The sequence below is a fragment of the Fragaria vesca genome, linkage group LG2, assembly GCF_000184155.1.
Source record: "Fragaria vesca subsp. vesca linkage group LG2, FraVesHawaii_1.0, whole genome shotgun sequence".
Classification (NCBI taxonomy): Eukaryota; Viridiplantae; Streptophyta; class Magnoliopsida; order Rosales; family Rosaceae; genus Fragaria; species Fragaria vesca.
The window spans coordinates 12952551-12962083 of NC_020492.1; the positions used below are offsets into that span (position 1 = coordinate 12952551).

The 9533-nt window shown below is 36.5% G+C and overlaps 1 non-coding gene across 1 annotated transcript; it reads right to left on the bottom strand.

Moving 5' to 3' along the window:
* Window positions 1-6133: 6133 nt before the first annotated feature.
* Window positions 6134-9364, bottom strand: LOC101292269. The gene is made up of 4 exons (XR_183960.1): window positions 8934-9364; window positions 8204-8295; window positions 7895-7975; window positions 6134-6420 (listed from the first exon to the last, which is right to left on the bottom strand). It is a non-coding gene; the product is annotated as an uncharacterized LOC101292269 (transcript).
* Between the last annotated feature and the right edge of the window lie 169 nt (window positions 9365-9533).

Sequence of the window (9533 nt, forward strand, 5' to 3'; positions counted from 1 at the left end):
GCATTGGTTGTTTGAATGTTCAAGTAGCAATCTTTAGGCAGAAGGTGAAGTTAGAAGTGGATTGTGATGAGAGACTTGAAGATTTGAAGAGTTGAAGTTTATGGAGATTATTGGTTATAAATTATCATTGTGATATGAGTTAGCTTCAACAAGTTACCAAAATGAGCAATTCAAATGGTTTAGGATCCTGCTATCATTGAGTTTGATGTTTAAGCGTGAACATTATTTGGTAATCGTGGAGAATGTGGTAATGCAGAATCCCACACATCTAAGTGCTTATATTTGAAAAACTTATTTGAATTGCTGAGTATCTCTGTGTTTGTTTCTGTTGTGAGCTCTCTTTGTGATCCTCAGCCACATAGGCTAGTCTGGGCACAGGGGAATAATGTGATTGTTCCGATAAACCCTTTGTGAATTTATCTTTCCCTTTTTAGTTGTAAAAAGGGAGAAGCAAATGTGCTGATATTGTGATATGATATGGCAAGATTGATGTGATACACAATGTAACATGTGATGATCATGTCAGCTTGTGTTTTGAACAAGACTGAAATCAGTTTGTTAATAATATGGGCTGTGTAGCGAGTTAGAAAATGGTGTTTTGTTGTTTTGTTCTTTATGTTAGTTGCTTTTTGAACTACTTGCTGTGTTTATTACCACATCATAACTCATTACCCTTTGTTTGTGTAATTTCAGGTATTGAACAAGGCAATGACAATGCTTAGTCGTGATTGAATGTAAAGTAAGAAGCAGCATAGGAGTTTTTGACCATATCTAACTGTTGAACTTAGTTTTTCATATGTTTATTTTGATGAGTAGTTCTGCTGCAATGTTTTGATTTTGATTTTGTTGACTTCTCTTCTTTGGGGTTGTGCTTGTTATGTCAGCCCATTATTAAAAGAGAACAATTAGATGTCCTTCGACATAATAATAATATTGCGTGCAATCTTATTATTAGACTTTTGGACCTTTTCTATATTGATCTTTTGAAACCACCCTGCATATGCCTGATATGTTGTATTAATGCACTTGAAGAATGTAAAAAGATTTGGATTCTCAACATGGTAACCTCATGTTTAGGTTATAGAAAGTCAACTGGGCAGCTGTATCTTTTGTTAACAAAGTTATTTCTTTGTTCCAAAATTCTTTCACTTTCTTGCTATAGTAGTGAGTTTTTTGCATAATAAGTTCAATTTCGCAGCAATCTGTGATTTTGTTGGCATTGTATACCTAGTCTGCATGAGTCCCAAACTGGAAGACGAATTGCGTATAAAACCTAGTCTGCATGAGTCCCAAACTGGAAGACGAATTGCGTATATGTGTTTCTTAGGGGATTTCTGTTAATTTTGAGGCTCTATACTAGGTACTTGTCAGATTTATGATAGTCGTGTTTACTTCCATAAACATCTGCGGTAAGTAGTTCAGGATTATCGTGTAGGTAAGCTTTGAATTGGCTTTCTTCATTCATGGGTTTTCTGTGTTACCTCAAAATGTACTGGAAAAAAGAATTATGTCGTATAAGTAGTTCAAGAGTCTACAAACTGGATTTCACTGGAAAAAAATGTTGTTGATATGACCACAAATTCTAATGTTACCAGTTCAAATGGAACAACAACTTGGTGCATTGCTTCGAGTAAAGCTTTTGTAGCGGACTTGCAGAATGCCTTGGACTGGGCTTGTGGTTCTGGGAATGTGGACTGTACCCCGACTTTAATGAAGTGAATTCAGCCAGCCAGCCTTGTTTGAGACCCGGACTTTATCCGAAATACGTGATTTTTTCAACCATAGCTGTATTTTACCATTCTGATCACATCTTATTTTACGTGATTTTTGAAAATTTTGTTTCCACTGTAAAGTTGGTTAACAAAGATGTACACTTGTATATAACAGTCATACCACATTAGTAGGCACGTTGTGATTTCGATGACTAAAATTCATAAAATGAAAATTCTCCGTCTGATATGATCATCGTAGTGTACTATGACTATGGTATAAAATTCAACTGGATTTGGCAATGTTTGGGGCTCGATCGAAGCAGTCAACCCTAATCTATGGTCACCTATACATGGAAACGCTCACACCTACGTCGACTCTTCCACACATTAAACTCTTACATAGATGAGACGAAACCGCCCATGTAAAAATTTAGAGACGTTTACCTCCCGACGATAGGGCTCCCGATAGAGAAACATAAACGTAAAAAGAGTTGACCGTTTATATCCGGACCCATACTGTACCCGAAATACATGATTTTTCAATCATAACGGTATTTCACCATTTCGATCACATCCTATTTCACGTGATTTTTGAAAATTTTGCTTCCACTGTAGAGGTGATTCACAAAGATGTACACTAATATATAACAATCATACCACATTAGTAGGCACATTGTGATTTTGATGACTAAAATTCATAAATTGAAAATTCGACCGTCTGATATGATCATCATAGTGAACCATGGCTATGGTATAAAATTCAACTGGATTCGGCAATATTTGGTGCTTGATCGCAGCGGTCAACTCTAATGTAGTGTCACTTATCACACGAAAACGCTCATACATACCTCTCTGTGACCTGGTTTGGTCACGTCTTCCACACATTAAACCCTCACATATATGAGACGAAGCGACCCATGTAAAAATTTAGAGACGTTGCCTCCCGACGATAGGGCTCCCCATAGAGAAGATTAAGCGTAAAAATGGTTGACCGCTTTTCTCGGGACCCAGACGTTACCCGATATATGTGATTTTTCAACCATAGTCGTATTTCATTGTTCCGATCATATCCTATTTCACGAGATTTTTGAAAATTTTCTTCCTCAGTGTAGTTGGTTCACAAAGCTGTAAACTTACATATAACCCACTAAACTAGTTATACCACATTAGTAGGCACGTTGTGATTCTAATGACAAAATTTCACAAAATGAAATTTCGACCATCTGATGTGAACGGTATTGTAAAATACGGCTATGATAGAAAAATCAAATGTATTAGGCAACGTTCGGGCCTTTATCTAAACGGTCAACCCTAATTCATCGTCACTTATCACACATAATCGTTCTTAACTACCCCTCCGCGACCTAGTTTGGTTGATCATTCCACACATTAAACTTTCACATAGATAAGATGTAATCACCCATGTAAAAGTTAGAGGACATTTACCTTCTGATGATAGGGCTCCCCATAGGGAACATTTAGGGTAAATAAGGTTGATTGTTTTGATCGGGGCCCTAACATTGCTGAATTAAAATATTTTTTCTATCATTGCCGTATTTCACTATTTCGATCACATTTTATTTCAAGAGATTCTTGCAAATAGTTGCACTAAAAAGAATTTTACACATTGATAACACTTCATTAATAGCGTTTATTCACCAGTGCTATAATTGGCCATTCTGACCTGAAATAAATAAATAAAGGAAACGCTATCTAAAGTCTCGCTCCTATCAAAATTCAAAAATGATAGCGGGGTCTAAATTTTCATTTTCCCTTTCCCACCACTTATCGTGCCCGCCCAAATAAAAAGTTAAAACACTCATCAAATCCGCCCGCCGCAGAAAGGTAAAGAACTTCTCCTTCTTCAGTACCTCAGACAATCTCTCTCCTAAATCCCAATCCATCTCTGCCGCTCCCTCAACCGCCGTTACGATCTCCACTCGTCCTCAACCTTTCGACCCCTCCTCTCAAAGCTCTCTTTCCCCTATTCCCGAAACCCTAATGGGCGAAAGCTCGTGGAGGCCATAGCTGAAGATCTGAGGTCGGGTTTGGAAAACCTAATTGGCAAATGGTCTTCTGGTGTGGGAACTTCGATTCAAGGTATGCGGTTACGGATTTTCAAACTCTAACCGGTGAAGGAACTTCTCTAACCTCTCTCATCATCTTTCTTTGCCTCTATGCATTCATGTGGATGGGTAATCAGATTTGATTATTAACTGTAGTTGTTCAACTATTGAGGCTTTAGAGACAATTGGGGATCTTTTGTTCAGTTGGGTTTCCAATTGTTATTGTTTACTTTTAGTGAATTCGTTTCATGTTATTGTTCGATTGAACTTTCTCTAATCAAAACAATAAACCCTCAAAATTACTAAATGATTAGGGGTTTTCTGTACTTGTTTCTTATTTCAGAAAATCCCAATGAGCTTAGTTTTTGGATTCTGTCATACTTAATGGTAAATGGCCAAATAGAAAATACGGACGAGTTCCTTTGTTTGTTTTTATGTTTTTGTTTTTCTTCTTTGTTACAGAATAGCTGAGAGTTGCAATTCAGATATGAAAAATTGTGTGAGAGTCAAATTCTATGTGCTCATTATAGTTTAGTTTCAAAGTATGCTTTGGAGACATCAGTCATCCTATATATATTCTTTATCTGCGAGGGCATGGGGTGACAGTAAAAGTAAAGCCATCTCCCATGACCAAATTCTCTGATTTGGAATTGGAATAGAATGGATCATTTGGCTTTGTTTGCAGGGTGTGAGGACAGTAGAGTTGGCTACCACGTGACTTTTTTGTAAATTCGGTTGGTCACATATATACTAGAATAACTGGTATATATATGTTATCTATCCCAAGTAGAACTAATATAGCTAGTTTTTGATTTACATGAGAACATATTAATGTGACTTGTGGAATTAGGTTTTTGGCACTGCCTACATTTGGAGAAGGGTGGCACAATTCAAGTATGAAAAATTTATTTGAGATTCACATTCAGTGTGCCCTTTTTAGTTTAATTTCAAAATATCCTTTGGAGACATTGGTCATCCTATATAAGTATATATATTGTTTTTTCACTCTTACTCTTATTTAGATGGTTGGCCCTTTAACATTGAGTACCTATAGAATCAGTTATGAATGTTATATTTTCAGGCTCTGATTTTTCTGACTTTTAACTTCTCATTGTTTGACCTTTTGTTTTGATTAAACCTTGGTGAAGAACTATGGAAGCAGCATGTGAACTGGGCAAGAAATAAGGGACAGTGCTTGACATGATACAATGATTTCTCTAAGGAACCCTGTTGTAAAGGTTTACTACAAGAACCATGTAATTGTAAGTGAAAAGCACATATTATTCTAGTCTTATCAGTTTGGAAATTAAGCCTAGAGGGTTATGATTTATGGCTTGTTGGGTATGCAAAATGTGCTTTCTTACCTTCATTTTTTTGTTCTTCAGATGTGTGTTGATGTGTGTAGATAATCGATTGTGTGTGTGTGTGTATACACTGACCTTTATTGTTTGAAGGGTTTTGTTTGATCAACTACAGCTAGACAATGGCAACTAGGTAAGAGAAAAACCTACAATCTAGTTGATGCTCTAACTCGACATATTGTTCAAGTATTTAGCTTTGGTTTGTCTTTTATTTGGACCACTTTAGATTGCTTTGCTCTTTTTGTTGTTCAATTTATTGTAATCTAATGATATATTCATTCTATGATATTTTACTGGTTATTCGGTTTATGTAGCTCAGTTATGAGTCTTTTACTATTAAGTTCATTCTTCTTTACACAACCTGCAGGAAAGATACAACTAGATGAATGCTAAAAAAAAAGATTTAAATTGACATATAAGTGGAAGAGCTCAACTTCAAAATTGAAGAGTTTGTCACCTTCAAGTCACTTGTTGATAAGTGGCTAAGTGTCTCAGCATCAAGAGTTTTATATATGCTTTAGAGAGTAAATAATTTATTAGGATTTGTATCAAGAGCACACAAGGTAGTGAAACATGTTGGCTAGCTGAGAGAACGCAGAGGTGTGTAATTTGATCAATGACACTTGTATTTTGATTGTTTTGAGATTATTAATGAAAATAATGTTGTTGTGATCACAGATTTCAGATATATTATTGTACTTCCGAGTTGTAATTACATTGTATTGTAAACATTGATGCGAAATCTACAAGACAATACAACAATTAAAATGTTATTAGGTATAAAATCAAGCAAATGCTATGGATTGTGTTTTGTGATTGCTTTCTTCTTTTGTGCTCTTTTGTGATTGCTTCTTCTTTTGTGCTTCTTGTATCTACCTTGATGCGGGTTTGGAGGCAAAGAAAGTACATCAGTTGATCCTTTTTTACACCAATCTCAATTGAAAGCCACGCTCTAAATTCAACTGTCATAATTCAGCAAGGTAAAACAGAGTAAGAAAACGATCCTTTATATACACATGCAACTGATTGCATTTTATTTACAAAGCTGTCCATCACATGGTATCAAAATTTACATCAGATGTACCCAGATCAGAGTGGACTTTCTACTTCATACCACTATATTAACAAAAAGCCACCATTCCAAACAAATACGTACTGAGCACAATCTAATGCTCAATAAAGCAAAAGTGAGGCACTCAGTCCACAAAGCAAGCATAACTGGGTAATGAACTCTGATTTAAGTCAACTCTGGAATATCAGAAACATCACCACACTTCTTTCCTGAGAACATATGAAACATAGGGAAGTGAGCTTCACAAGCTCAGTAGGTACAGAAGATAATCAATAATACTATGATTCAAATTTAGAATGCAATTGGAGTAATGGGAAAGAATATCAGTAGTAAACGGAATGAAATGGAATTAAATTATGAAGGTTGCTGCTGAGAATTATGAGAATGGAATCAATGACTCAATTGATATAAGGTTACTCAGCTTTCAACAAAGACGACATTCAGCTTGGGACACTTAAATAAACAACTGAACATGTAAAAGGAACAACAAACTGAGACCAACACTTTTGAGTCACACTCTGTGACATTAGAAAATTAAACCCAACGCAAATCTGACAATAGCAATAAGACCAGAGTCTTCTTTTTCTTTCAAACACTTTGTTCAACGTTCAGAAACCCTTGTTCTTCTTTTCCAACGAAATCCTTGAAATCCTTCCTTTTCCGGTTAGAGCCCATTGCTCGTATTAAGGCCAACGAGCACACCCCGAACAAGCGGAAAACCCTCGTATTAAAGCCAACGAGGACACCCCGTACTAAGCGGAATCCTGATCATTACAAAACTGTTGGTCTATTCACCCTAGGGAGGAACAATCCCTACTTAACTTATCCCGGGCCTAAATAAATAATACCGTTCAAAACCAAAAATGTCCTTTCTGTAAACCTTTTGGCTTCTTTAAGCCAAAACAATCATTAAGGGATTTCAAGAGACTGAAATACTCTTTCTTATAGAGAAGTTCTGCCATGAAGTAAACCTTGAAAGGTAAATCTCTTTTTGTGTTTGTCAAGAAACACAACTTTAACAACTCATGCTTTATGAAAATCAAAACGATAGAAACACTCAAGCTTGAGACTTTGAGACTTTAAAGCCGCAGGCAACATAGCTTTGGCTCAGATATACTTTAATGAGGAAACATGTAAGCATGAGAAGTTAAGAACCACCAAACTGATAGTAAACAGGAAACTTAACAGGAGAACAAACAGGGGTATACATATAGGTCTGGAAATCTCAAAAGGGGTACAATACGAAACAAACACAAAATCAGAAGTAAGGTATTGCAAAAGAATGGACCTCTGTTTTGTATAAAAAAAAACAATTGATTAAATTTAGTTTTGACCCCAGACTTGATGAGGAAATCAGAACTTCATTTAACAACTCAACAAACAATGCAAATATACATATGTGATTTGCTCATCGCAGCAACCTAAGCTTAGTAAGACAAAACAGGGACCAATCTGTTTTCTTTTTAGTATTTGAAACTTTCCCCAGATATAGGCATATGTGAAGGGACCTGGTGTATACTTAGTAAACTGATAATGGACATGGATATCTGTTCAAACTCGAAGGTAATTTGCAGCAAGACTAGTTCACAATAGGATTTGTTTTTAGGAATACTACCAGTTGGAGTGTTTTTAACGTTTAATAAGGCAATGACCAATAATCATGTGAATTCAAGGGTAGATTACCGAAGATGTATTCAGCGGTTCCTCCCGAGCTTTGAACATAGACTTGACGCTGCCCAGAACTGCCTCATTTAGGGCAGAAACCTACAGACAATAAAGAGAATCACAAGACATTCCAAAGAAAGCAGAATCAAATTGATGAGATGCTACAAATGTGAAGTATTTATACAGACCAAGTATAGAACTTCCCGAGACCAAGTATACACAACATACACATCTCTAAATCACTCCTATTCAATATAGGATGTAAAATGCAATTCCCACGCATAAAGAACAAGACCGCAACTAAAGCAATGAAATATGCACACACACCTGGCTACCGCAATGACAACGGCTCCAACAACCTTCCCAATCTGTACCGCCGCAAGTCCAACACCTCCTGCTGCACCAAGCACCAACAACACCTACAAATAAAACCGAAAATGAAGACTGTACAATGTACACATGCAATCACCAACAGTTTGTGTTCAAATTGCAGACATGAAATTGCCTATGTTTATGCACAAGCAACTTATATTAACCCCAACTGGACATGAGAGTCTAGATACTGATTTTGAGCTGATAGAGTTACTAACATAGATGGGCATGCTACTGTCTTTCTAAAACTATACCTAATTGACATCTCAGTCCATTTTATCCTACAAGATAACTGTAGAATTGGATCCATACAGCCTTTCAATAAACAGAAAATCCAAATGAACACACAGATACACAAAGATAGCTTCTAGTAGACAGAAGCTAACCATACTCCAAGCCCTTGTGTTTAAATTTTCACAAACAACCAAACCCATGAGCCAGAATCAAATATACATGGTTAAAAGTTAGTTTATGATTAAGGAACTATCCATTTCAAGCATGTTAAGAGTTTAATCAAAAGTAGAAAAATTTTGATTGAAATCTTGCCAGAAAGAAATGGAATTCGTTAAATTTAACCCAGACCAGATTCTCATAATAGGAGGAAGTCTGGGCAACTCATCTCTTTAATCATTCAACCCTAAACAAGCAAATCAGACACTAAAAATCCATTATACAGTATCAATACCTGAAATCGACTCAGAAACTTCAATTCAGTAGATGATGGTGTGTTTCTGAGTCACATTCTTTCTTCGATGTTAGCTACTTTCAAATAAAAAAGACGACGATGAGGTGTCTCCTTCCCATCACTCCTGTTGCTTTGTAATCTCCTAGCTGAACCTCAAACCTTTGCTGAGGGTGAGGCCGGTGCGGGACAAATCCCAAGTTGGGGGAATTTCATCGATGGTTTACGGGTTTGGGTGAGACTGTGAGAGATGATCGGGTATTAACCAATGCGAAGCTTCTTCAACACACCTCTCTAGTTACCCACCTCCATATCATCGAGTTACCGAACGTCAGGCGCATCACGCGCTAACTGGGATAACGGAGCCTCACGGGAAAGTGAAAGTACTCGAGGTACTGCGTACATTCCAGAACTCACCACAGAAGGATTGGTATATGTAGATGTCTACCTTTTGCTTTGGTTTAATAATGTAGATTGTAGAGTTGCTTCATTGTACACCATTCTTAACGTAAAAGTGAAATGTTAACTTGAGTGTTTTTTTCACTCAATATGAATGTTTTTTTTTTTTGGTAACTGGCAACTCTCTGTTACTAAGAAAGATTA